Source organism: Sus scrofa, chromosome 10, assembly GCF_054392235.1.
Source record: "Sus scrofa isolate SSC_HxYL_T2T_F1_AM1 chromosome 10, Sscrofa_HxYL_maternal_Yorkshire_Landrace_v2.0, whole genome shotgun sequence".
Classification (NCBI taxonomy): Eukaryota; Metazoa; Chordata; class Mammalia; order Artiodactyla; family Suidae; genus Sus; species Sus scrofa.
In genome coordinates, this window is record NC_139392.1 from 34789550 (window position 1) to 34815737 (window position 26188).

Genomic DNA, 26188 nt, shown 5'->3' on the forward strand with positions numbered 1-26188 from the left:
CAGAGGGGTTCCTGTGGGAATGGGCCAGGGCAGCTGGGAGGGGCTTGTGGGTAGTGCCTGAACAGAGGGGAAGGGAGAGCTGAAGGGAGTGCTGAGGGCCAGGGCGAGCAGGGGGGACTGAGGTAAGGCTGTCAGTGGAGTTCCAGCAGACAGGTTCAAGTGAGGTGTTTTTTGTTGTGGTTTTTGGCTTGCTGTGTGTGTTTGTTCGTTTGATTGTTTGTTTGAGAAGGGGGTAGAGGGGTGGGTAGGTTGGATGCCTTTGAGCTGATGGGGAAAGTTTCCAGGAGGGGGGGGGGTGTGGGTGGGGGCAGAGAGGGGCGAGGGGGGCGGGGACGCGGTTGTGCAGAGCGCCTGCGTGGGGGTTGCGTGCGTGACGTGGCGTGCGTGGGGGTTGCGTGCGTGCCGGGGAAGGGAGCCCCCGGAGCGACTGCTGAGGGACACCGCGGCGAGCGAGCATGGGTGAAGGAGCTGAGGGTGTGAGCAAGGCTGCAGCGGGCAGGTCCAAGGTAGGTTTGTGTTTATCTTTTTGAGAAGGGAAGAGGGTGCCTAGGATGCTTGGGAAAAGGGGAGGGAAGGTCCCAGGAAGTGTTTGGGGGAAAGGTGCGTGTTTGGGGAGGGACCGGCTTCAGTGCAGGGCAGGTATGGGGGTTGAGTGCAGGAGGGTTAGCTGCGTGGAGGGGAAGGGAGCTCAGAGGGAATGGGGAGGGCCACCGCGAGCGTGGGGGAGGGAGGTGAGGATGGCAGCGGAGCCCCAGCTGAGAGGTTGAAGTTAGGGTTCCTTTTGAGAGGCAGGAAGAGGGTGGATGGGATCCCTTGGAAAAGTGGAGGCGAGGTCCTAGGAAGGGTTGGGCCTGTGCGAGTGCGGGGAGCGTGGAGGCGGGCAGGCACCCCTTGCCCCCCCGAGCGTGCGTGGGGGTTGCGTGGGTGCAGGGGAAGGGAGGCCGGAGGGAATGGAGAGGGACACGCAGAGCCTGGGGCCCTGCGGGGAGGTTGTGAGGGGCATTCTAGGGGATAGGTTCAAGGTAGGTTTTGGTGGCTGCTGCGGTGGTGGTGGTTTTTGTTGTTGGTTTTTGGTTTTTGGTTGGTTGTTGTGAAGGGGGAAGAGGGTGGAGGATGAGGACCCCTTAGCAAATGGGAGCGGAAGGATGTCAGGAAAGGAGCCCAGAGGGGTTCCTGTGGGAATGGGCCAGGGCAGCTGGGAGGGGCTTGTGTGTAGTGCCTGAACAGAGGGGAAGGGAGAGCTGAAGGGAGTGCTGAGGGCCAGGGCGAGCAGGGGGGGACTGAGGTAAGGCTGTCAGTGGAGTTCCAGCAGACAGGTTCAAGTGAGGTGTTTTTTGTTGTGGTTTTTGGCTTGCTGTGTGTGTTTGTTCGTTTGATTGTTTGTTTGAGAAGGGGGTAGAGGGGTGGGTAGGTTGGATGCCTTTGAGCTGATGGGGAAAGTTTCCAGGAGGGGGGGGGGTGTGGGTGGGGGCAGAGAGGGGCGAGGGGGGCGGGGACGCGGTTGTGCAGAGCGCCTGCGTGGGGGTTGCGTGCGTGCCGTGGCGTGCGTGGGGGTTGCGTGCGTGCCGTGGCGTGCGTGGGGGTTGCGTGCGTGCCGTGGCGTGCGTGAGGGTTGCGTGCGTGCCGGGGAAGGGAGCCCCCGGAGCGACTGCTGAGGGACACCGCGGCGAGCGAGCATGGGTGAAGGAGCTGAGGGTGTGAGCAGGGCTGCAGCGGGCAGGTCCAAGGTAGGTTTGTGTTTATCTTTTTGAGAAGGGAAGAGGGTGCCTAGGATGCTTGGGAAAAGGGGAGGGAAGGTCCCAGGAAGTGTTTGGGGGAAAGGTGCGTGTTTGGGGAGGGACCGGCTTCAGTGCAGGGCAGGTATGGGGGTTGAGTGCAGGAGGGTTAGCTGCGTGGAGGGGAAGGGAGCTCAGAGGGAATGGGGAGGGCCACCGCGAGCGTGGGGGAGGGAGGTGAGGATGGCAGCGGAGCCCCAACTGAGAGGTTGAAGTTAGGGTTAGTTTTGAGAGGCAGGAAGAGGGTGGATGGGATCCCTTGGAAAAGTGGAGGCGAGGTCCTAGGAAGGGTTGGGCCTGTGCGAGTGCGGGGAGCGTGGAGGCGGGCAGGCACCCCTTGCCCCCCCGAGCGTGCGTGGGGGTTGCGTGGGTGCAGGGGAAGGGAGGCCGGAGGGAATGGAGAGGGACACGCAGAGCCTGGGGCCCTGCGGGGAGGTTGTGAGGGGCATTCTAGGGGATAGGTTCAAGGTAGGTTTTGGTGGCTGCTGCGGTGGTGGTGGTTTTTGTTGTTGGTTTTTGGTTTTTGGTTGGTTGTTGTGAAGGGGGAAGAGGGTGGAGGATGAGGACCCCTTAGCAAATGGGAGCGGAAGGATGTCAGGAAAGGAGCCCAGAGGGGTTCCTGTGGGAATGGGCCAGGGCAGCTGGGAGGGGCTTGTGGGTAGTGCCTGAACAGAGGGGAAGGGAGAGCTGAAGGGAGTGCTGAGGGCCAGGGCGAGCAGGGGGGGACTGAGGTAAGGCTGTCAGTGGAGTTCCAGCAGACAGGTTCAAGTGAGGTGTTTTTTGTTGTGGTTTTTGGCTTGCTGTGTGTGTTTGTTCGTTTGATTGTTTGTTTGAGAAGGGGGTAGAGGGGTGGGTAGGTTGGATGCCTTTGAGCTGATGGGGAAAGTTTCCAGGAGGGGGGGGGGTGTGGGTGGGGGCAGAGAGGGGCGAGGGGGGCGGGGACGCGGTTGTGCAGAGCGCCTGCGTGGGGGTTGCGTGCGTGCCGTGGCGTGCGTGGGGGTTGCGTGCGTGCCGTGGCGTGCGTGGGGGTTGCGTGCGTGCCGTGGCGTGCGTGAGGGTTGCGTGCGTGCCGGGGAAGGGAGCCCCCGGAGCGACTGCTGAGGGACACCGCGGCGAGCGAGCATGGGTGAAGGAGCTGAGGGTGTGAGCAGGGCTGCAGCGGGCAGGTCCAAGGTAGGTTTGTGTTTATCTTTTTGAGAAGGGAAGAGGGTGCCTAGGATGCTTGGGAAAAGGGGAGGGAAGGTCCCAGGAAGTGTTTGGGGGAAAGGTGCGTGTTTGGGGAGGGACCGGCTTCAGTGCAGGGCAGGTATGGGGGTTGAGTGCAGGAGGGTTAGCTGCGTGGAGGGGAAGGGAGCTCAGAGGGAATGGGGAGGGCCACCGCGAGCGTGGGGGAGGGAGGTGAGGATGGCAGCGGAGCCCCAACTGAGAGGTTGAAGTTAGGGTTAGTTTTGAGAGGCAGGAAGAGGGTGGATGGGATCCCTTGGAAAAGTGGACGCGAGGTCCTAGGAAGGGTTGGGCCTGTGCGAGTGCGGGGAGCGTGGAGGCGGGCAGGCACCCCTTGCCCCCCGAGCGTGCGTGGGGGTTGCGTGGGTGCAGGGGAAGGGAGGCCGGAGGGAATGGTGAGGGACACGCAGAGCCTGGGGCCCTGCGGGGAGGTTGTGAGGGGCATTCTAGGGGATAGGTTCAAGGTAGGTTTTGGTGGCTGCTGCGGTGGTGGTGGTTTTTGTTGTTGGTTTTTGGTTTTTGGTTGGTTGTTGTGAAGGGGGAAGAGGGTGGAGGATGAGGACCCCTTAGCAAATGGGAGCGGAAGGATGTCAGGAAAGGAGCCCAGAGGGGTTCCTGTGGGAATGGGCCAGGGCAGCTGGGAGGGGCTTGTGTGTAGTGCCTGAACAGAGGGGAAGGGAGAGCTGAAGGGAGTGCTGAGGGCCAGGGCGAGCAGGGGGGGACTGAGGTAAGGCTGTCAGTGGAGTTCCAGCAGACAGGTTCAAGTGAGGTGTTTTTTGTTGTGGTTTTTGGCTTGCTGTGTGTGTTTGTTCGTTTGATTGTTTGTTTGAGAAGGGGGTAGAGGGGTGGGTAGGTTGGATGCCTTTGAGCTGATGGGGAAAGTTTCCAGGAGGGGGGGGGGTGTGGGTGGGGGCAGAGAGGGGCGAGGGGGGCGGGGACGCGGTTGTGCAGAGCGCCTGCGTGGGGGTTGCGTGCGTGCCGTGGCGTGCGTGGGGGTTGCGTGCGTGCCGTGGCGTGCGTGGGGGTTGCGTGCGTGCCGTGGCGTGCGTGAGGGTTGCGTGCGTGCCGGGGAAGGGAGCCCCCGGAGCGACTGCTGAGGGACACCGCGGCGAGCGAGCATGGGTGAAGGAGCTGAGGGTGTGAGCAGGGCTGCAGCGGGCAGGTCCAAGGTAGGTTTGTGTTTATCTTTTTGAGAAGGGAAGAGGGTGCCTAGGATGCTTGGGAAAAGGGGAGGGAAGGTCCCAGGAAGTGTTTGGGGGAAAGGTGCGTGTTTGGGGAGGGACCGGCTTCAGTGCAGGGCAGGTATGGGGGTTGAGTGCAGGAGGGTTAGCTGCGTGGAGGGGAAGGGAGCTCAGAGGGAATGGGGAGGGCCACCGCGAGCGTGGGGGAGGGAGGTGAGGATGGCAGCGGAGCCCCAACTGAGAGGTTGAAGTTAGGGTTAGTTTTGAGAGGCAGGAAGAGGGTGGATGGGATCCCTTGGAAAAGTGGAGGCGAGGTCCTAGGAAGGGTTGGGCCTGTGCGAGTGCGGGGAGCGTGGAGGCGGGCAGGCACCCCTTGCCCCCCGAGCGTGCGTGGGGGTTGCGTGGGTGCAGGGGAAGGGAGGCCGGAGGGAATGGAGAGGGACACGCAGAGCCTGGGGCCCTGCGGGGAGGTTGTGAGGGGCATTCTAGGGGATAGGTTCAAGGTAGGTTTTGGTGGCTGCTGCGGTGGTGGTGGTTTTTGTTGTTGGTTTTTGGTTTTTGGTTGGTTGTTGTGAAGGGGGAAGAGGGTGGAGGATGAGGACCCCTTAGCAAATGGGAGCGGAAGGATGTCAGGAAAGGAGCCCAGAGGGGTTCCTGTGGGAATGGGCCAGGGCAGCTGGGAGGGGCTTGTGGGTAGTGCCTGAACAGAGGGGAAGGGAGAGCTGAAGGGAGTGCTGAGGGCCAGGGCGAGCAGGGGGGGACTGAGGTAAGGCTGTCAGTGGAGTTCCAGCAGACAGGTTCAAGTGAGGTGTTTTTTGTTGTGGTTTTTGGCTTGCTGTGTGTGTTTGTTCCTTTGATTGTTTGTTTGAGAAGGGGGTAGAGGGGTGGGTAGGTTGGATGCCTTTGAGCTGATGGGGAAAGTTTCCAGGAGGGGGGGGGTGTGGGTGGGGGCAGAGAGGGGCGAGGGGGGCGGGGACGCGGTTGTGCAGAGCGCCTGCGTGGGGGTTGCGTGCGTGCCGTGGCGTGCGTGGGGGTTGCGTGCGTGCCGGGGAAGGGAGCCCCCGGAGCGACTGCTGAGGGACACCGCGGCGAGCGAGCATGGGTGAAGGAGCTGAGGGTGTGAGCAGGGCTGCAGCGGGCAGGTCCAAGGTAGGTTTGTGTTTATCTTTTTGAGAAGGGAAGAGGGTGCCTAGGATGCTTGGGAAAAGGGGAGGGAAGGTCCCAGGAAGTGTTTGGGGGAAAGGTGCGTGTTTGGGGAGGGACCGGCTTCAGTGCAGGGCAGGTATGGGGGTTGAGTGCAGGAGGGTTAGCTGCGTGGAGGGGAAGGGAGCTCAGAGGGAATGGGGAGGGCCACCGCGAGCGTGGGGGAGGGAGGTGAGGATGGCAGCGGAGCCCCAACTGAGAGGTTGAAGTTAGGGTTAGTTTTGAGAGGCAGGAAGAGGGTGGATGGGATCCCTTGGAAAAGTGGAGGCGAGGTCCTAGGAAGGGTTGGGCCTGTGCGAGTGCGGGGAGCGTGGAGGCGGGCAGGCACCCCTTGCCCCCCGAGCGTGCGTGGGGGTTGCGTGGGTGCAGGGGAAGGGAGGCCGGAGGGAATGGAGAGGGACACGCAGAGCCTGGGGCCCTGCGGGGAGGTTGTGAGGGGCATTCTAGGGGATAGGTTCAAGGTAGGTTTTGGTGGCTGCTGCGGTGGTGGTGGTTTTTGTTGTTGGTTTTTGGTTTTTGGTTGGTTGTTGTGAAGGGGGAAGAGGGTGGAGGATGAGGACCCCTTAGCAAATGGGAGCGGAAGGATGTCAGGAAAGGAGCCCAGAGGGGTTCCTGTGGGAATGGGCCAGGGCAGCTGGGAGGGGCTTGTGGGTAGTGCCTGAACAGAGGGGAAGGGAGAGCTGAAGGGAGTGCTGAGGGCCAGGGCGAGCAGGGGGGGACTGAGGTAAGGCTGTCAGTGGAGTTCCAGCAGACAGGTTCAAGTGAGGTGTTTTTTGTTGTGGTTTTTGGCTTGCTGTGTGTGTTTGTTCGTTTGATTGTTTGTTTGAGAAGGGGGTAGAGGGGTGGGTAGGTTGGATGCCTTTGAGCTGATGGGGAAAGTTTCCAGGAGGGGGGGGGTGTGGGTGGGGGCAGAGAGGGGCGAGGGGGGCGGGGACGCGGTTGTGCAGAGCGCCTGCGTGGGGGTTGCGTGCGTGCCGTGGCGTGCGTGGGGGTTGCGTGCGTGCCGGGGAAGGGAGCCCCCGGAGCGACTGCTGAGGGACACCGCGGCGAGCGAGCATGGGTGAAGGAGCTGAGGGTGTGAGCAGGGCTGCAGCGGGCAGGTCCAAGGTAGGTTTGTGTTTATCTTTTTGAGAAGGGAAGAGGGTGCCTAGGATGCTTGGGAAAAGGGGAGGGAAGGTCCCAGGAAGTGTTTGGGGGAAAGGTGCGTGTTTGGGGAGGGACCGGCTTCAGTGCAGGGCAGGTATGGGGGTTGAGTGCAGGAGGGTTAGCTGCGTGGAGGGGAAGGGAGCTCAGAGGGAATGGGGAGGGCCACCGCGAGCGTGGGGGAGGGAGGTGAGGATGGCAGCGGAGCCCCAACTGAGAGGTTGAAGTTAGGGTTAGTTTTGAGAGGCAGGAAGAGGGTGGATGGGATCCCTTGGAAAAGTGGAGGCGAGGTCCTAGGAAGGGTTGGGCCTGTGCGAGTGCGGGGAGCGTGGAGGCGGGCAGGCACCCCTTGCCCCCCGAGCGTGCGTGGGGGTTGCGTGGGTGCAGGGGAAGGGAGGCCGGAGGGAATGGAGAGGGACACGCAGAGCCTGGGGCCCTGCGGGGAGGTTGTGAGGGGCATTCTAGGGGATAGGTTCAAGGTAGGTTTTGGTGGCTGCTGCGGTGGTGGTGGTTTTTGTTGTTGGTTTTTGGTTTTTGGTTGGTTGTTGTGAAGGGGGAAGAGGGTGGAGGATGAGGACCCCTTAGCAAATGGGAGCGGAAGGATGTCAGGAAAGGAGCCCAGAGGGGTTCCTGTGGGAATGGGCCAGGGCAGCTGGGAGGGGCTTGTGGGTAGTGCCTGAACAGAGGGGAAGGGAGAGCTGAAGGGAGTGCTGAGGGCCAGGGCGAGCAGGGGGGGACTGAGGTAAGGCTGTCAGTGGAGTTCCAGCAGACAGGTTCAAGTGAGGTGTTTTTTGTTGTGGTTTTTGGCTTGCTGTGTGTGTTTGTTCGTTTGATTGTTTGTTTGAGAAGGGGGTAGAGGGGTGGGTAGGTTGGATGCCTTTGAGCTGATGGGGAAAGTTTCCAGGAGGGGGGGGGGTGTGGGTGGGGGCAGAGAGGGGCGAGGGGGGCGGGGACGCGGTTGTGCAGAGCGCCTGCGTGGGGGTTGCGTGCGTGCCGTGGCGTGCGTGGGGGTTGCGTGCGTGCCGTGGCGTGCGTGGGGGTTGCGTGCGTGCCGTGGCGTGCGTGAGGGTTGCGTGCGTGCCGGGGAAGGGAGCCCCCGGAGCGACTGCTGAGGGACACCGCGGCGAGCGAGCATGGGTGAAGGAGCTGAGGGTGTGAGCAGGGCTGCAGCGGGCAGGTCCAAGGTAGGTTTGTGTTTATCTTTTTGAGAAGGGAAGAGGGTGCCTAGGATGCTTGGGAAAAGGGGAGGGAAGGTCCCAGGAAGTGTTTGGGGGAAAGGTGCGTGTTTGGGGAGGGACCGGCTTCAGTGCAGGGCAGGTATGGGGGTTGAGTGCAGGAGGGTTAGCTGCGTGGAGGGGAAGGGAGCTCAGAGGGAATGGGGAGGGCCACCGCGAGCATGGGGGAGGGAGGTGAGGATGGCAGCGGAGCCCCAACTGAGAGGTTGAAGTTAGGGTTAGTTTTGAGAGGCAGGAAGAGGGTGGATGGGATCCCTTGGAAAAGTGGAGGCGAGGTCCTAGGAAGGGTTGGGCCTGTGCGAGTGCGGGGAGCGTGGAGGCGGGCAGGCACCCCTTGCCCCCCGAGCGTGCGTGGGGGTTGCGTGGGTGCAGGGGAAGGGAGGCCGGAGGGAATGGAGAGGGACACGCAGAGCCTGGGGCCCTGCGGGGAGGTTGTGAGGGGCATTCTAGGGGATAGGTTCAAGGTAGGTTTTGGTGGCTGCTGCGGTGGTGGTGGTTTTTGTTGTTGGTTTTTGGTTTTTGGTTGGTTGTTGTGAAGGGGGAAGAGGGTGGAGGATGAGGACCCCTTAGCAAATGGGAGCGGAAGGATGTCAGGAAAGGAGCCCAGAGGGGTTCCTGTGGGAATGGGCCAGGGCAGCTGGGAGGGGCTTGTGGGTAGTGCCTGAACAGAGGGGAAGGGAGAGCTGAAGGGAGTGCTGAGGGCCAGGGCGAGCAGGGGGGGACTGAGGTAAGGCTGTCAGTGGAGTTCCAGCAGACAGGTTCAAGTGAGGTGTTTTTTGTTGTGGTTTTTGGCTTGCTGTGTGTGTTTGTTCGTTTGATTGTTTGTTTGAGAAGGGGGTAGAGGGGTGGGTAGGTTGGATGCCTTTGAGCTGATGGGGAAAGTTTCCAGGAGGGGGGGGGTGTGGGTGGGGGCAGAGAGGGGCGAGGGGGGCGGGGACGCGGTTGTGCAGAGCGCCTGCGTGGGGGTTGCGTGCGTGCCGTGGCGTGCGTGGGGGTTGCGTGCGTGCCGGGGAAGGGAGCCCCCGGAGCGACTGCTGAGGGACACCGCGGCGAGCGAGCATGGGTGAAGGAGCTGAGGGTGTGAGCAGGGCTGCAGCGGGCAGGTCCAAGGTAGGTTTGTGTTTATCTTTTTGAGAAGGGAAGAGGGTGCCTAGGATGCTTGGGAAAAGGGGAGGGAAGGTCCCAGGAAGTGTTTGGGGGAAAGGTGCGTGTTTGGGGAGGGACCGGCTTCAGTGCAGGGCAGGTATGGGGGTTGAGTGCAGGAGGGTTAGCTGCGTGGAGGGGAAGGGAGCTCAGAGGGAATGGGGAGGGCCACCGCGAGCGTGGGGGAGGGAGGTGAGGATGGCAGCGGAGCCCCAACTGAGAGGTTGAAGTTAGGGTTAGTTTTGAGAGGCAGGAAGAGGGTGGATGGGATCCCTTGGAAAAGTGGAGGCGAGGTCCTAGGAAGGGTTGGGCCTGTGCGAGTGCGGGGAGCGTGGAGGCGGGCAGGCACCCCTTGCCCCCCGAGCGTGCGTGGGGGTTGCGTGGGTGCAGGGGAAGGGAGGCCGGAGGGAATGGAGAGGGACACGCAGAGCCTGGGGCCCTGCGGGGAGGTTGTGAGGGGCATTCTAGGGGATAGGTTCAAGGTAGGTTTTGGTGGCTGCTGCGGTGGTGGTGGTTTTTGTTGTTGGTTTTTGGTTTTTGGTTGGTTGTTGTGAAGGGGGAAGAGGGTGGAGGATGAGGACCCCTTAGCAAATGGGAGCGGAAGGATGTCAGGAAAGGAGCCCAGAGGGGTTCCTGTGGGAATGGGCCAGGGCAGCTGGGAGGGGCTTGTGGGTAGTGCCTGAACAGAGGGGAAGGGAGAGCTGAAGGGAGTGCTGAGGGCCAGGGCGAGCAGGGGGGGACTGAGGTAAGGCTGTCAGTGGAGTTCCAGCAGACAGGTTCAAGTGAGGTGTTTTTTGTTGTGGTTTTTGGCTTGCTGTGTGTGTTTGTTCGTTTGATTGTTTGTTTGAGAAGGGGGTAGAGGGGTGGGTAGGTTGGATGCCTTTGAGCTGATGGGGAAAGTTTCCAGGAGGGGGGGGGTGTGGGTGGGGGCAGAGAGGGGCGAGGGGGGCGGGGACGCGGTTGTGCAGAGCGCCTGCGTGGGGGTTGCGTGCGTGCCGTGGCGTGCGTGGGGGTTGCGTGCGTGCCGGGGAAGGGAGCCCCCGGAGCGACTGCTGAGGGACACCGCGGCGAGCGAGCATGGGTGAAGGAGCTGAGGGTGTGAGCAGGGCTGCAGCGGGCAGGTCCAAGGTAGGTTTGTGTTTATCTTTTTGAGAAGGGAAGAGGGTGCCTAGGATGCTTGGGAAAAGGGGAGGGAAGGTCCCAGGAAGTGTTTGGGGGAAAGGTGCGTGTTTGGGGAGGGACCGGCTTCAGTGCAGGGCAGGTATGGGGGTTGAGTGCAGGAGGGTTAGCTGCGTGGAGGGGAAGGGAGCTCAGAGGGAATGGGGAGGGCCACCGCGAGCGTGGGGGAGGGAGGTGAGGATGGCAGCGGAGCCCCAACTGAGAGGTTGAAGTTAGGGTTAGTTTTGAGAGGCAGGAAGAGGGTGGATGGGATCCCTTGGAAAAGTGGAGGCGAGGTCCTAGGAAGGGTTGGGCCTGTGCGAGTGCGGGGAGCGTGGAGGCGGGCAGGCACCCCTTGCCCCCCGAGCGTGCGTGGGGGTTGCGTGGGTGCAGGGGAAGGGAGGCCGGAGGGAATGGAGAGGGACACGCAGAGCCTGGGGCCCTGCGGGGAGGTTGTGAGGGGCATTCTAGGGGATAGGTTCAAGGTAGGTTTTGGTGGCTGCTGCGGTGGTGGTGGTTTTTGTTGTTGGTTTTTGGTTTTTGGTTGGTTGTTGTGAAGGGGGAAGAGGGTGGAGGATGAGGACCCCTTAGCAAATGGGAGCGGAAGGATGTCAGGAAAGGAGCCCAGAGGGGTTCCTGTGGGAATGGGCCAGGGCAGCTGGGAGGGGCTTGTGGGTAGTGCCTGAACAGAGGGGAAGGGAGAGCTGAAGGGAGTGCTGAGGGCCAGGGCGAGCAGGGGGGGACTGAGGTAAGGCTGTCAGTGGAGTTCCAGCAGACAGGTTCAAGTGAGGTGTTTTTTGTTGTGGTTTTTGGCTTGCTGTGTGTGTTTGTTCGTTTGATTGTTTGTTTGAGAAGGGGGTAGAGGGGTGGGTAGGTTGGATGCCTTTGAGCTGATGGGGAAAGTTTCCAGGAGGGGGGGGGGTGTGGGTGGGGGCAGAGAGGGGCGAGGGGGGCGGGGACGCGGTTGTGCAGAGCGCCTGCGTGGGGGTTGCGTGCGTGCCGTGGCGTGCGTGGGGGTTGCGTGCGTGCCGTGGCGTGCGTGGGGGTTGCGTGCGTGCCGTGGCGTGCGTGAGGGTTGCGTGCGTGCCGGGGAAGGGAGCCCCCGGAGCGACTGCTGAGGGACACCGCGGCGAGCGAGCATGGGTGAAGGAGCTGAGGGTGTGAGCAGGGCTGCAGCGGGCAGGTCCAAGGTAGGTTTGTGTTTATCTTTTTGAGAAGGGAAGAGGGTGCCTAGGATGCTTGGGAAAAGGGGAGGGAAGGTCCCAGGAAGTGTTTGGGGGAAAGGTGCGTGTTTGGGGAGGGACCGGCTTCAGTGCAGGGCAGGTATGGGGGTTGAGTGCAGGAGGGTTAGCTGCGTGGAGGGGAAGGGAGCTCAGAGGGAATGGGGAGGGCCACCGCGAGCGTGGGGGAGGGAGGTGAGGATGGCAGCGGAGCCCCAACTGAGAGGTTGAAGTTAGGGTTAGTTTTGAGAGGCAGGAAGAGGGTGGATGGGATCCCTTGGAAAAGTGGAGGCGAGGTCCTAGGAAGGGTTGGGCCTGTGCGAGTGCGGGGAGCGTGGAGGCGGGCAGGCACCCCTTGCCCCCCGAGCGTGCGTGGGGGTTGCGTGGGTGCAGGGGAAGGGAGGCCGGAGGGAATGGAGAGGGACACGCAGAGCCTGGGGCCCTGCGGGGAGGTTGTGAGGGGCATTCTAGGGGATAGGTTCAAGGTAGGTTTTGGTGGCTGCTGCGGTGGTGGTGGTTTTTGTTGTTGGTTTTTGGTTTTTGGTTGGTTGTTGTGAAGGGGGAAGAGGGTGGAGGATGAGGACCCCTTAGCAAATGGGAGCGGAAGGATGTCAGGAAAGGAGCCCAGAGGGGTTCCTGTGGGAATGGGCCAGGGCAGCTGGGAGGGGCTTGTGGGTAGTGCCTGAACAGAGGGGAAGGGAGAGCTGAAGGGAGTGCTGAGGGCCAGGGCGAGCAGGGGGGGACTGAGGTAAGGCTGTCAGTGGAGTTCCAGCAGACAGGTTCAAGTGAGGTGTTTTTTGTTGTGGTTTTTGGCTTGCTGTGTGTGTTTGTTCGTTTGATTGTTTGTTTGAGAAGGGGGTAGAGGGGTGGGTAGGTTGGATGCCTTTGAGCTGATGGGGAAAGTTTCCAGGAGGGGGGGGGTGTGGGTGGGGGCAGAGAGGGGCGAGGGGGGCGGGGACGCGGTTGTGCAGAGCGCCTGCGTGGGGGTTGCGTGCGTGCCGTGGCGTGCGTGGGGGTTGCGTGCGTGCCGGGGAAGGGAGCCCCCGGAGCGACTGCTGAGGGACACCGCGGCGAGCGAGCATGGGTGAAGGAGCTGAGGGTGTGAGCAGGGCTGCAGCGGGCAGGTCCAAGGTAGGTTTGTGTTTATCTTTTTGAGAAGGGAAGAGGGTGCCTAGGATGCTTGGGAAAAGGGGAGGGAAGGTCCCAGGAAGTGTTTGGGGGAAAGGTGCGTGTTTGGGGAGGGACCGGCTTCAGTGCAGGGCAGGTATGGGGGTTGAGTGCAGGAGGGTTAGCTGCGTGGAGGGGAAGGGAGCTCAGAGGGAATGGGGAGGGCCACCGCGAGCGTGGGGGAGGGAGGTGAGGATGGCAGCGGAGCCCCAACTGAGAGGTTGAAGTTAGGGTTAGTTTTGAGAGGCAGGAAGAGGGTGGATGGGATCCCTTGGAAAAGTGGAGGCGAGGTCCTAGGAAGGGTTGGGCCTGTGCGAGTGCGGGGAGCGTGGAGGCGGGCAGGCACCCCTTGCCCCCCGAGCGTGCGTGGGGGTTGCGTGGGTGCAGGGGAAGGGAGGCCGGAGGGAATGGAGAGGGACACGCAGAGCCTGGGGCCCTGCGGGGAGGTTGTGAGGGGCATTCTAGGGGATAGGTTCAAGGTAGGTTTTGGTGGCTGCTGCGGTGGTGGTGGTTTTTGTTGTTGGTTTTTGGTTTTTGGTTGGTTGTTGTGAAGGGGGAAGAGGGTGGAGGATGAGGACCCCTTAGCAAATGGGAGCGGAAGGATGTCAGGAAAGGAGCCCAGAGGGGTTCCTGTGGGAATGGGCCAGGGCAGCTGGGAGGGGCTTGTGGGTAGTGCCTGAACAGAGGGGAAGGGAGAGCTGAAGGGAGTGCTGAGGGCCAGGGCGAGCAGGGGGGGACTGAGGTAAGGCTGTCAGTGGAGTTCCAGCAGACAGGTTCAAGTGAGGTGTTTTTTGTTGTGGTTTTTGGCTTGCTGTGTGTGTTTGTTCGTTTGATTGTTTGTTTGAGAAGGGGGTAGAGGGGTGGGTAGGTTGGATGCCTTTGAGCTGATGGGGAAAGTTTCCAGGAGGGGGGGGGGTGTGGGTGGGGGCAGAGAGGGGCGAGGGGGGCGGGGACGCGGTTGTGCAGAGCGCCTGCGTGGGGGTTGCGTGCGTGCCGTGGCGTGCGTGGGGGTTGCGTGCGTGCCGGGGAAGGGAGCCCCCGGAGCGACTGCTGAGGGACACCGCGGCGAGCGAGCATGGGTGAAGGAGCTGAGGGTGTGAGCAGGGCTGCAGCGGGCAGGTCCAAGGTAGGTTTGTGTTTATCTTTTTGAGAAGGGAAGAGGGTGCCTAGGATGCTTGGGAAAAGGGGAGGGAAGGTCCCAGGAAGTGTTTGGGGGAAAGGTGCGTGTTTGGGGAGGGACCGGCTTCAGTGCAGGGCAGGTATGGGGGTTGAGTGCAGGAGGGTTAGCTGCGTGGAGGGGAAGGGAGCTCAGAGGGAATGGGGAGGGCCACCGCGAGCGTGGGGGAGGGAGGTGAGGATGGCAGCGGAGCCCCAACTGAGAGGTTGAAGTTAGGGTTAGTTTTGAGAGGCAGGAAGAGGGTGGATGGGATCCCTTGGAAAAGTGGAGGCGAGGTCCTAGGAAGGGTTGGGCCTGTGCGAGTGCGGGGAGCGTGGAGGCGGGCAGGCACCCCTTGCCCCCCGAGCGTGCGTGGGGGTTGCGTGGGTGCAGGGGAAGGGAGGCCGGAGGGAATGGAGAGGGACACGCAGAGCCTGGGGCCCTGCGGGGAGGTTGTGAGGGGCATTCTAGGGGATAGGTTCAAGGTAGGTTTTGGTGGCTGCTGCGGTGGTGGTGGTTTTTGTTGTTGGTTTTTGGTTTTTGGTTGGTTGTTGTGAAGGGGGAAGAGGGTGGAGGATGAGGACCCCTTAGCAAATGGGAGCGGAAGGATGTCAGGAAAGGAGCCCAGAGGGGTTCCTGTGGGAATGGGCCAGGGCAGCTGGGAGGGGCTTGTGGGTAGTGCCTGAACAGAGGGGAAGGGAGAGCTGAAGGGAGTGCTGAGGGCCAGGGCGAGCAGGGGGGGACTGAGGTAAGGCTGTCAGTGGAGTTCCAGCAGACAGGTTCAAGTGAGGTGTTTTTTGTTGTGGTTTTTGGCTTGCTGTGTGTGTTTGTTCGTTTGATTGTTTGTTTGAGAAGGGGGTAGAGGGGTGGGTAGGTTGGATGCCTTTGAGCTGATGGGGAAAGTTTCCAGGAGGGGGGGGGTGTGGGTGGGGGCAGAGAGGGGCGAGGGGGGCGGGGACGCGGTTGTGCAGAGCGCCTGCGTGGGGGTTGCGTGCGTGCCGTGGCGTGCGTGGGGGTTGCGTGCGTGCCGGGGAAGGGAGCCCCCGGAGCGACTGCTGAGGGACACCGCGGCGAGCGAGCATGGGTGAAGGAGCTGAGGGTGTGAGCAGGGCTGCAGCGGGCAGGTCCAAGGTAGGTTTGTGTTTATCTTTTTGAGAAGGGAAGAGGGTGCCTAGGATGCTTGGGAAAAGGGGAGGGAAGGTCCCAGGAAGTGTTTGGGGGAAAGGTGCGTGTTTGGGGAGGGACCGGCTTCAGTGCAGGGCAGGTATGGGGGTTGAGTGCAGGAGGGTTAGCTGCGTGGAGGGGAAGGGAGCTCAGAGGGAATGGGGAGGGCCACCGCGAGCGTGGGGGAGGGAGGTGAGGATGGCAGCGGAGCCCCAACTGAGAGGTTGAAGTTAGGGTTAGTTTTGAGAGGCAGGAAGAGGGTGGATGGGATCCCTTGGAAAAGTGGAGGCGAGGTCCTAGGAAGGGTTGGGCCTGTGCGAGTGCGGGGAGCGTGGAGGCGGGCAGGCACCCCTTGCCCCCCGAGCGTGCGTGGGGGTTGCGTGGGTGCAGGGGAAGGGAGGCCGGAGGGAATGGAGAGGGACACGCAGAGCCTGGGGCCCTGCGGGGAGGTTGTGAGGGGCATTCTAGGGGATAGGTTCAAGGTAGGTTTTGGTGGCTGCTGCGGTGGTGGTGGTTTTTGTTGTTGGTTTTTGGTTTTTGGTTGGTTGTTGTGAAGGGGGAAGAGGGTGGAGGATGAGGACCCCTTAGCAAATGGGAGCGGAAGGATGTCAGGAAAGGAGCCCAGAGGGGTTCCTGTGGGAATGGGCCAGGGCAGCTGGGAGGGGCTTGTGGGTAGTGCCTGAACAGAGGGGAAGGGAGAGCTGAAGGGAGTGCTGAGGGCCAGGGCGAGCAGGGGGGGACTGAGGTAAGGCTGTCAGTGGAGTTCCAGCAGACAGGTTCAAGTGAGGTGTTTTTTGTTGTGGTTTTTGGCTTGCTGTGTGTGTTTGTTCGTTTGATTGTTTGTTTGAGAAGGGGGTAGAGGGGTGGGTAGGTTGGATGCCTTTGAGCTGATGGGGAAAGTTTCCAGGAGGGGGGGGGTGTGGGTGGGGGCAGAGAGGGGCGAGGGGGGCGGGGACGCGGTTGTGCAGAGCGCCTGCGTGGGGGTTGCGTGCGTGCCGTGGCGTGCGTGGGGGTTGCGTGCGTGCCGGGGAAGGGAGCCCCCGGAGCGACTGCTGAGGGACACCGCGGCGAGCGAGCATGGGTGAAGGAGCTGAGGGTGTGAGCAGGGCTGCAGCGGGCAGGTCCAAGGTAGGTTTGTGTTTATCTTTTTGAGAAGGGAAGAGGGTGCCTAGGATGCTTGGGAAAAGGGGAGGGAAGGTCCCAGGAAGTGTTTGGGGGAAAGGTGCGTGTTTGGGGAGGGACCGGCTTCAGTGCAGGGCAGGTATGGGGGTTGAGTGCAGGAGGGTTAGCTGCGTGGAGGGGAAGGGAGCTCAGAGGGAATGGGGAGGGCCACCGCGAGCGTGGGGGAGGGAGGTGAGGATGGCAGCGGAGCCCCAACTGAGAGGTTGAAGTTAGGGTTAGTTTTGAGAGGCAGGAAGAGGGTGGATGGGATCCCTTGGAAAAGTGGAGGCGAGGTCCTAGGAAGGGTTGGGCCTGTGCGAGTGCGGGGAGCGTGGAGGCGGGCAGGCACCCCTTGCCCCCCGAGCGTGCGTGGGGGTTGCGTGGGTGCAGGGGAAGGGAGGCCGGAGGGAATGGAGAGGGACACGCAGAGCCTGGGGCCCTGCGGGGAGGTTGTGAGGGGCATTCTAGGGGATAGGTTCAAGGTAGGTTTTGGTGGCTGCTGCGGTGGTGGTGGTTTTTGTTGTTGGTTTTTGGTTTTTGGTTGGTTGTTGTGAAGGGGGAAGAGGGTGGAGGATGAGGACCCCTTAGCAAATGGGAGCGGAAGGATGTCAGGAAAGGAGCCCAGAGGGGTTCCTGTGGGAATGGGCCAGGGCAGCTGGGAGGGGCTTGTGGGTAGTGCCTGAACAGAGGGGAAGGGAGAGCTGAAGGGAGTGCTGAGGGCCAGGGCGAGCAGGGGGGGACTGAGGTAAGGCTGTCAGTGGAGTTCCAGCAGACAGGTTCAAGTGAGGTGTTTTTTGTTGTGGTTTTTGGCTTGCTGTGTGTGTTTGTTCGTTTGATTGTTTGTTTGAGAAGGGGGTAGAGGGGTGGGTAGGTTGGATGCCTTTGAGCTGATGGGGAAAGTTTCCAGGAGGGGGGGGGGTGTGGGTGGGGGCAGAGAGGGGCGAGGGGGGCGGGGACGCGGTTGTGCAGAGCGCCTGCGTGGGGGTTGCGTGCGTGCCGTGGCGTGCGTGGGGGTTGCGTGCGTGCCGTGGCGTGCGTGGGGGTTGCGTGCGTGCCGTGGCGTGCGTGAGGGTTGCGTGCGTGCCGGGGAAGGGAGCCCCCGGAGCGACTGCTGAGGGACACCGCGGCGAGCGAGCATGGGTGAAGGAGCTGAGGGTGTGAGCAGGGCTGCAGCGGGCAGGTCCAAGGTAGGTTTGTGTTTATCTTTTTGAGAAGGGAAGAGGGTGCCTAGGATGCTTGGGAAAAGGGGAGGGAAGGTCCCAGGAAGTGTTTGGGGGAAAGGTGCGTGTTTGGGGAGGGACCGGCTTCAGTGCAGGGCAGGTATGGGGGTTGAGTGCAGGAGGGTTAGCTGCGTGGAGGGGAAGGGAGCTCAGAGGGAATGGGGAGGGCCACCGCGAGCGTGGGGGAGGGAGGTGAGGATGGCAGCGGAGCCCCAACTGAGAGGTTGAAGTTAGGGTTAGTTTTGAGAGGCAGGAAGAGGGTGGATGGGATCCCTTGGAAAAGTGGAGGCGAGGTCCTAGGAAGGGTTGGGCCTGTGCGAGTGCGGGGAGCGTGGAGGCGGGCAGGCACCCCTTGCCCCCCGAGCGTGCGTGGGGGTTGCGTGGGTGCAGGGGAAGGGAGGCCGGAGGGAATGGAGAGGGACACGCAGAGCCTGGGGCCCTGCGGGGAGGTTGTGAGGGGCATTCTAGGGGATAGGTTCAAGGTAGGTTTTGGTGGCTGCTGCGGTGGTGGTGGTTTTTGTTGTTGGTTTTTGGTTTTTGGTTGGTTGTTGTGAAGGGGGAAGAGGGTGGAGGATGAGGACCCCTTAGCAAATGGGAGCGGAAGGATGTCAGGAAAGGAGCCCAGAGGGGTTCCTGTGGGAATGGGCCAGGGCAGCTGGGAGGGGCTTGTGGGTAGTGCCTGAACAGAGGGGAAGGGAGAGCTGAAGGGAGTGCTGAGGGCCAGGGCGAGCAGGGGGGGACTGAGGTAAGGCTGTCAGTGGAGTTCCAGCAGACAGGTTCAAGTGAGGTGTTTTTTGTTGTGGTTTTTGGCTTGCTGTGTGTGTTTGTTCGTTTGATTGTTTGTTTGAGAAGGGGGTAGAGGGGTGGGTAGGTTGGATGCCTTTGAGCTGATGGGGAAAGTTTCCAGGAGGGGGGGGGTGTGGGTGGGGGCAGAGAGGGGCGAGGGGGGCGGGGACGCGGTTGTGCAGAGCGCCTGCGTGGGGGTTGCGTGCGTGCCGTGGCGTGCGTGGGGGTTGCGTGCGTGCCGGGGAAGGGAGCCCCCGGAGCGACTGCTGAGGGACACCGCGGCGAGCGAGCATGGGTGAAGGAGCTGAGGGTGTGAGCAGGGCTGCAGCGGGCAGGTCCAAGGTAGGTTTGTGTTTATCTTTTTGAGAAGGGAAGAGGGTGCCTAGGATGCTTGGGAAAAGGGGAGGGAAGGTCCCAGGAAGTGTTTGGGGGAAAGGTGCGTGTTTGGGGAGGGACCGGCTTCAGTGCAGGGCAGGTATGGGGGTTGAGTGCAGGAGGGTTAGCTGCGTGGAGGGGAAGGGAGCTCAGAGGGAATGGGGAGGGCCACCGCGAGCGTGGGGGAGGGAGGTGAGGATGGCAGCGGAGCCCCAACTGAGAGGTTGAAGTTAGGGTTAGTTTTGAGAGGCAGGAAGAGGGTGGATGGGATCCCTTGGAAAAGTGGAGGCGAGGTCCTAGGAAGGGTTGGGCCTGTGCGAGTGCGGGGAGCGTGGAGGCGGGCAGGCACCCCTTGCCCCCCGAGCGTGCGTGGGGGTTGCGTGGGTGCAGGGGAAGGGAGGCCGGAGGGAATGGAGAGGGACACGCAGAGCCTGGGGCCCTGCGGGGAGGTTGTGAGGGGCATTCTAGGGGATAGGTTCAAGGTAGGTTTTGGTGGCTGCTGCGGTGGTGGTGGTTTTTGTTGTTGGTTTTTGGTTTTTGGTTGGTTGTTGTGAAGGGGGAAGAGGGTGGAGGATGAGGACCCCTTAGCAAATGGGAGCGGAAGGATGTCAGGAAAGGAGCCCAGAGGGGTTCCTGTGGGAATGGGCCAGGGCAGCTGGGAGGGGCTTGTGGGTAGTGCCTGAACAGAGGGGAAGGGAGAGCTGAAGGGAGTGCTGAGGGCCAGGGCGAGCAGGGGGGGACTGAGGTAAGGCTGTCAGTGGAGTTCCAGCAGACAGGTTCAAGTGAGGTGTTTTTTGTTGTGGTTTTTGGCTTGCTGTGTGTGTTTGTTCGTTTGATTGTTTGTTTGAGAAGGGGGTAGAGGGGTGGGTAGGTTGGATGCCTTTGAGCTGATGGGGAAAGTTTCCAGGAGGGGGGGGGGTGTGGGTGGGGGCAGAGAGGGGCGAGGGGGGCGGGGACGCGGTTGTGCAGAGCGCCTGCGTGGGGGTTGCGTGCGTGCCGTGGCGTGCGTGGGGGTTGCGTGCGTGCCGGGGAAGGGAGCCCCCGGAGCGACTGCTGAGGGACACCGCGGCGAGCGAGCATGGGTGAAGGAGCTGAGGGTGTGAGCAGGGCTGCAGCGGGCAGGTCCAAGGTAGGTTTGTGTTTATCTTTTTGAGAAGGGAAGAGGGTGCCTAGGATGCTTGGGAAAAGGGGAGGGAAGGTCCCAGGAAGTGTTTGGGGGAAAGGTGCGTGTTTGGGGAGGGACCGGCTTCAGTGCAGGGCAGGTATGGGGGTTGAGTGCAGGAGGGTTAGCTGCGTGGAGGGGAAGGGAGCTCAGAGGGAATGGGGAGGGCCACCGCGAGCGTGGGGGAGGGAGGTGAGGATGGCAGCGGAGCCCCAACTGAGAGGTTGAAGTTAGGGTTAGTTTTGAGAGGCAGGAAGAGGGTGGATGGGATCCCTTGGAAAAGTGGAGGCGAGGTCCTAGGAAGGGTTGGGCCTGTGCGAGTGCGGGGAGCGTGGAGGCGGGCAGGCACCCCTTGCCCCCCGAGCGTGCGTGGGGGTTGCGTGGGTGCAGGGGAAGGGAGGCCGGAGGGAATGGAGAGGGACACGCAGAGCCTGGGGCCCTGCGGGGAGGTTGTGAGGGGCATTCTAGGGGATAGGTTCAAGGTAGGTTTTGGTGGCTGCTGCGGTGGTGGTGGTTTTTGTTGTTGGTTTTTGGTTTTTGGTTGGTTGTTGTGAAGGGGGAAGAGGGTGGAGGATGAGGACCCCTTAGCAAATGGGAGCGGAAGGATGTCAGGAAAGGAGCCCAGAGGGGTTCCTGTGGGAATGGGCCAGGGCAGCTGGGAGGGGCTTGTGGGTAGTGCCTGAACAGAGGGGAAGGGAGAGCTGAAGGGAGTGCTGAGGGCCAGGGCGAGCAGGGGGGGACTGAGGTAAGGCTGTCAGTGGAGTTCCAGCAGACAGGTTCAAGTGAGGTGTTTTTTGTTGTGGTTTTTGGCTTGCTGTGTGTGTTTGTTCGTTTGATTGTTTGTTTGAGAAGGGGGTAGAGGGGTGGGTAGGTTGGATGCCTTTGAGCTGATGGGGAAAGTTTCCAGGAGGGGGGGGGTGTGGGTGGGGGCAGAGAGGGGCGAGGGGGGCGGGGACGCGGTTGTGCAGAGCGCCTGCGTGGGGGTTGCGTGCGTGCCGTGGCGTGCGTGGGGGTTGCGTGCGTGCCGGGGAAGGGAGCCCCCGGAGCGACTGCTGAGGGACACCGCGGCGAGCGAGCATGGGTGAAGGAGCTGAGGGTGTGAGCAGGGCTGCAGCGGGCAGGTCCAAGGTAGGTTTGTGTTTATCTTTTTGAGAAGGGAAGAGGGTGCCTAGGATGCTTGGGAAAAGGGGAGGGAAGGTCCCAGGAAGTGTTTGGGGGAAAGGTGCGTGTTTGGGGAGGGACCGGCTTCAGTGCAGGGCAGGTATGGGGGTTGAGTGCAGGAGGGTTAGCTGCGTGGAGGGGAAGGGAGCTCAGAGGGAATGGGGAGGGCCACCGCGAGCGTGGGGGAGGGAGGTGAGGATGGCAGCGGAGCCCCAACTGAGAGGTTGAAGTTAGGGTTAGTTTTGAGAGGCAGGAAGAGGGTGGATGGGATCCCTTGGAAAAGTGGAGGCGAGGTCCTAGGAAGGGTTGGGCCTGTGCGAGTGCGGGGAGCGTGGAGGCGGGCAGGCACCCCTTGCCCCCCGAGCGTGCGTGGGGGTTGCGTGGGTGCAGGGGAAGGGAGGCCGGAGGGAATGGAGAGGGACACGCAGAGCCTGGGGCCCTGCGGGGAGGTTGTGAGGGGCATTCTAGGGGATAGGTTCAAGGTAGGTTTTGGTGGCTGCTGCGGTGGTGGTGGTTTTTGTTGTTGGTTTTTGGTTTTTGGTTGGTTGTTGTGAAGGGGGAAGAGGGTGGAGGATGAGGACCCCTTAGCAAATGGGAGCGGAAGGATGTCAGGAAAGGAGCCCAGAGGGGTTCCTGTGGGAATGGGCCAGGGCAGCTGGGAGGGGCTTGTGGGTAGTGCCTGAACAGAGGGGAAGGGAGAGCTGAAGGGAGTGCTGAGGGCCAGGGCGAGCAGGGGGGGACTGAGGTAAGGCTGTCAGTGGAGTTCCAGCAGACAGGTTCAAGTGAGGTGTTTTTTGTTGTGGTTTTTGGCTTGCTGTGTGTGTTTGTTCGTTTGATTGTTTGTTTGAGAAGGGGGTAGAGGGGTGGGTAGGTTGGATGCCTTTGAGCTGATGGGGAAAGTTTCCAGGAGGGGGGGGGGTGTGGGTGGGGGCAGAGAGGGGCGAGGGGGGCGGGGACGCGGTTGTGCAGAGCGCCTGCGTGGGGGTTGCGTGCGTGCCGTGGCGTGCGTGGGGGTTGCGTGCGTGCCGGGGAAGGGAGCCCCCGGAGCGACTGCTGAGGGACACCGCGGCGAGCGAGCATGGGTGAAGGAGCTGAGGGTGTGAGCAGGGCTGCAGCGGGCAGGTCCAAGGTAGGTTTGTGTTTATCTTTTTGAGAAGGGAAGAGGGTGCCTAGGATGCTTGGGAAAAGGGGAGGGAAGGTCCCAGGAAGTGTTTGGGGGAAAGGTGCGTGTTTGGGGAGGGACCGGCTTCAGTGCAGGGCAGGTATGGGGGTTGAGTGCAGGAGGGTTAGCTGCGTGGAGGGGAAGGGAGCTCAGAGGGAATGGGGAGGGCCACCGCGAGCGTGGGGGAGGGAGGTGAGGATGGCAGCGGAGCCCCAACTGAGAGGTTGAAGTTAGGGTTAGTTTTGAGAGGCAGGAAGAGGGTGGATGGGATCCCTTGGAAAAGTGGAGGCGAGGTCCTAGGAAGGGTTGGGCCTGTGCGAGTGCGGGGAGCGTGGAGGCGGGCAGGCACCCCTTGCCCCCCGAGCGTGCGTGGGGGTTGCGTGGGTGCAGGGGAAGGGAGGCCGGAGGGAATGGAGAGGGACACGCAGAGCCTGGGGCCCTGCGGGGAGGTTGTGAGGGGCATTCTAGGGGATAGGTTCAAGGTAGGTTTTGGTGGCTGCTGCGGTGGTGGTGGTTTTTGTTGTTGGTTTTTGGTTTTTGGTTGGTTGTTGTGAAGGGGGAAGAGGGTGGAGGATGAGGACCCCTTAGCAAATGGGAGCGGAAGGATGTCAGGAAAGGAGCCCAGAGGGGTTCCTGTGGGAATGGGCCAGGGCAGCTGGGAGGGGCTTGTGGGTAGTGCCTGAACAGAGGGGAAGGGAGAGCTGAAGGGAGTGCTGAGGGCCAGGGCGAGCAGGGGGGGACTGAGGTAAGGCTGTCAGTGGAGTTCCAGCAGACAGGTTCAAGTGAGGTGTTTTTTGTTGTGGTTTTTGGCTTGCTGTGTGTGTTTGTTCGTTTGATTGTTTGTTTGAGAAGGGGGTAGAGGGGTGGGTAGGTTGGATGCCTTTGAGCTGATGGGGAAAGTTTCCAGGAGGGGGGGGGTGTGGGTGGGGGCAGAGAGGGGCGAGGGGGGCGGGGACGCGGTTGTGCAGAGCGCCTGCGTGGGGGTTGCGTGCGTGCCGTGGCGTGCGTGGGGGTTGCGTGCGTGCCGGGGAAGGGAGCCCCCGGAGCGACTGCTGAGGGACACCGCGGCGAGCGAGCATGGGTGAAGGAGCTGAGGGTGTGAGCAGGGCTGCAGCGGGCAGGTCCAAGGTAGGTTTGTGTTTATCTTTTTGAGAAGGGAAGAGGGTGCCTAGGATGCTTGGGAAAAGGGGAGGGAAGGTCCCAGGAAGTGTTTGGGGGAAAGGTGCGTGTTTGGGGAGGGACCGGCTTCAGTGCAGGGCAGGTATGGGGGTTGAGTGCAGGAGGGTTAGCTGCGTGGAGGGGAAGGGAGCTCAGAGGGAATGGGGAGGGCCACCGCGAGCGTGGGGGAGGGAGGTGAGGATGGCAGCGGAGCCCCAACTGAGAGGTTGAAGTTAGGGTTAGTTTTGAGAGGCAGGAAGAGGGTGGATGGGATCCCTTGGAAAAGTGGAGGCGAGGTCCTAGGAAGGGTTGGGCCTGTGCGAGTGCGGGGAGCGTGGAGGCGGGCAGGCACCCCTTGCCCCCCGAGCGTGCGTGGGGGTTGCGTGGGTGCAGGGGAAGGGAGGCCGGAGGGAATGGAGAGGGACACGCAGAGCCTGGGGCCCTGCGGGGAGGTTGTGAGGGGCATTCTAGGGGATAGGTTCAAGGTAGGTTTTGGTGGCTGCTGCGGTGGTGGTGGTTTTTGTTGTTGGTTTTTGGTTTTTGGTTGGTTGTTGTGAAGGGGGAAGAGGGTGGAGGATGAGGACCCCTTAGCAAATGGGAGCGGAAGGATGTCAGGAAAGGAGCCCAGAGGGGTTCCTGTGGGAATGGGCCAGGGCAGCTGGGAGGGGCTTGTGGGTAGTGCCTGAACAGAGGGGAAGGGAGAGCTGAAGGGAGTGCTGAGGGCCAGGGCGAGCAGGGGGGGACTGAGGTAAGGCTGTCAGTGGAGTTCCAGCAGACAGGTTCAAGTGAGGTGTTTTTTGTTGTGGTTTTTGGCTTGCTGTGTGTGTTTGTTCGTTTGATTGTTTGTTTGAGAAGGGGGTAGAGGGGTGGGTAGGTTGGATGCCTTTGAGCTGATGGGGAAAGTTTCCAGGAGGGGGGGGGGTGTGGGTGGGGGCAGAGAGGGGCGAGGGGGGCGGGGACGCGGTTGTGCAGAGCGCCTGCGTGGGGGTTGCGTGCGTGCCGTGGCGTGCGTGGGGGTTGCGTGCGTGCCGGGGAAGGGAGCCCCCGGAGCGACTGCTGAGGGACACCGCGGCGAGCGAGCATGGGTGAAGGAGCTGAGGGTGTGAGCAGGGCTGCAGCGGGCAGGTCCAAGGTAGGTTTGTGTTTATCTTTTTGAGAAGGGAAGAGGGTGCCTAGGATGCTTGGGAAAAGGGGAGGGAAGGTCCCAGGAAGTGTTTGGGGGAAAGGTGCGTGTTTGGGGAGGGACCGGCTTCAGTGCAGGGCAGGTATGGGGGTTGAGTGCAGGAGGGTTAGCTGCGTGGAGGGGAAGGGAGCTCAGAGGGAATGGGGAGGGCCACCGCGAGCGTGGGGGAGGGAGGTGAGGATGGCAGCGGAGCCCCAACTGAGAGGTTGAAGTTAGGGTTAGTTTTGAGAGGCAGGAAGAGGGTGGATGGGATCCCTTGGAAAAGTGGAGGCGAGGTCCTAGGAAGGGTTGGGCCTGTGCGAGTGCGGGGAGCGTGGAGGCGGGCAGGCACCCCTTGCCCCCCGAGCGTGCGTGGGGGTTGCGTGGGTGCAGGGGAAGGGAGGCCGGAGGGAATGGAGAGGGACACGCAGAGCCTGGGGCCCTGCGGGGAGGTTGTGAGGGGCATTCTAGGGGATAGGTTCAAGGTAGGTTTTGGTGGCTGCTGCGGTGGTGGTGGTTTTTGTTGTTGGTTTTTGGTTTTTGGTTGGTTGTTGTGAAGGGGGAAGAGGGTGGAGGATGAGGACCCCTTAGCAAATGGGAGCGGAAGGATGTCAGGAAAGGAGCCCAGAGGGGTTCCTGTGGGAATGGGCCAGGGCAGCTGGGAGGGGCTTGTGGGTAGTGCCTGAACAGAGGGGAAGGGAGAGCTGAAGGGAGTGCTGAGGGCCAGGGCGAGCAGGGGGGGACTGAGGTAAGGCTGTCAGTGGAGTTCCAGCAGACAGGTTCAAGTGAGGTGTTTTTTGTTGTGGTTTTTGGCTTGCTGTGTGTGTTTGTTCGTTTGATTGTTTGTTTGAGAAGGGGGTAGAGGGGTGGGTAGGTTGGATGCCTTTGAGCTGATGGGGAAAGTTTCCAGGAGGGGGGGGGTGTGGGTGGGGGCAGAGAGGGGCGAGGGGGGCGGGGACGCGGTTGTGCAGAGCGCCTGCGTGGGGGTTGCGTGCGTGCCGTGGCGTGCGTGGGGGTTGCGTGCGTGCCGGGGAAGGGAGCCCCCGGAGCGACTGCTGAGGGACACCGCGGCGAGCGAGCATGGGTGAAGGAGCTGAGGGTGTGAGCAGGGCTGCAGCGGGCAGGTCCAAGGTAGGTTTGTGTTTATCTTTTTGAGAAGGGAAGAGGGTGCCTAGGATGCTTGGGAAAAGGGGAGGGAAGGTCCCAGGAAGTGTTTGGGGGAAAGGTGCGTGTTTGGGGAGGGACCGGCTTCAGTGCAGGGCAGGTATGGGGGTTGAGTGCAGGAGGGTTAGCTGCGTGGAGGGGAAGGGAGCTCAGAGGGAATGGGGAGGGCCACCGCGAGCGTGGGGGAGGGAGGTGAGGATGGCAGCGGAGCCCCAACTGAGAGGTTGAAGTTAGGGTTAGTTTTGAGAGGCAGGAAGAGGGTGGATGGGATCCCTTGGAAAAGTGGAGGCGAGGTCCTAGGAAGGGTTGGGCCTGTGCGAGTGCGGGGAGCGTGGAGGCGGGCAGGCACCCCTTGCCCCCCGAGCGTGCGTGGGGGTTGCGTGGGTGCAGGGGAAGGGAGGCCGGAGGGAATGGAGAGGGACACGCAGAGCCTGGGGCCCTGCGGGGAGGTTGTGAGGGGCATTCTAGGGGATAGGTTCAAGGTAGGTTTTGGTGGCTGCTGCGGTGGTGGTGGTTTTTGTTGTTGGTTTTTGGTTTTTGGTTGGTTGTTGTGAAGGGGGAAGAGGGTGGAGGATGAGGACCCCTTAGCAAATGGGAGCGGAAGGATGTCAGGAAAGGAGCCCAGAGGGGTTCCTGTGGGAATGGGCCAGGGCAGCTGGGAGGGGCTTGTGGGTAGTGCCTGAACAGAGGGGAAGGGAGAGCTGAAGGGAGTGCTGAGGGCCAGGGCGAGCAGGGGGGGACTGAGGTAAGGCTGTCAGTGGAGTTCCAGCAGACAGGTTCAAGTGAGGTGTTTTTTGTTGTGGTTTTTGGCTTGCTGTGTGTGTTTGTTCGTTTGATTGTTTGTTTGAGAAGGGGGTAGAGGGGTGGGTAGGTTGGATGCCTTTGAGCTGATGGGGAAAGTTTCCAGG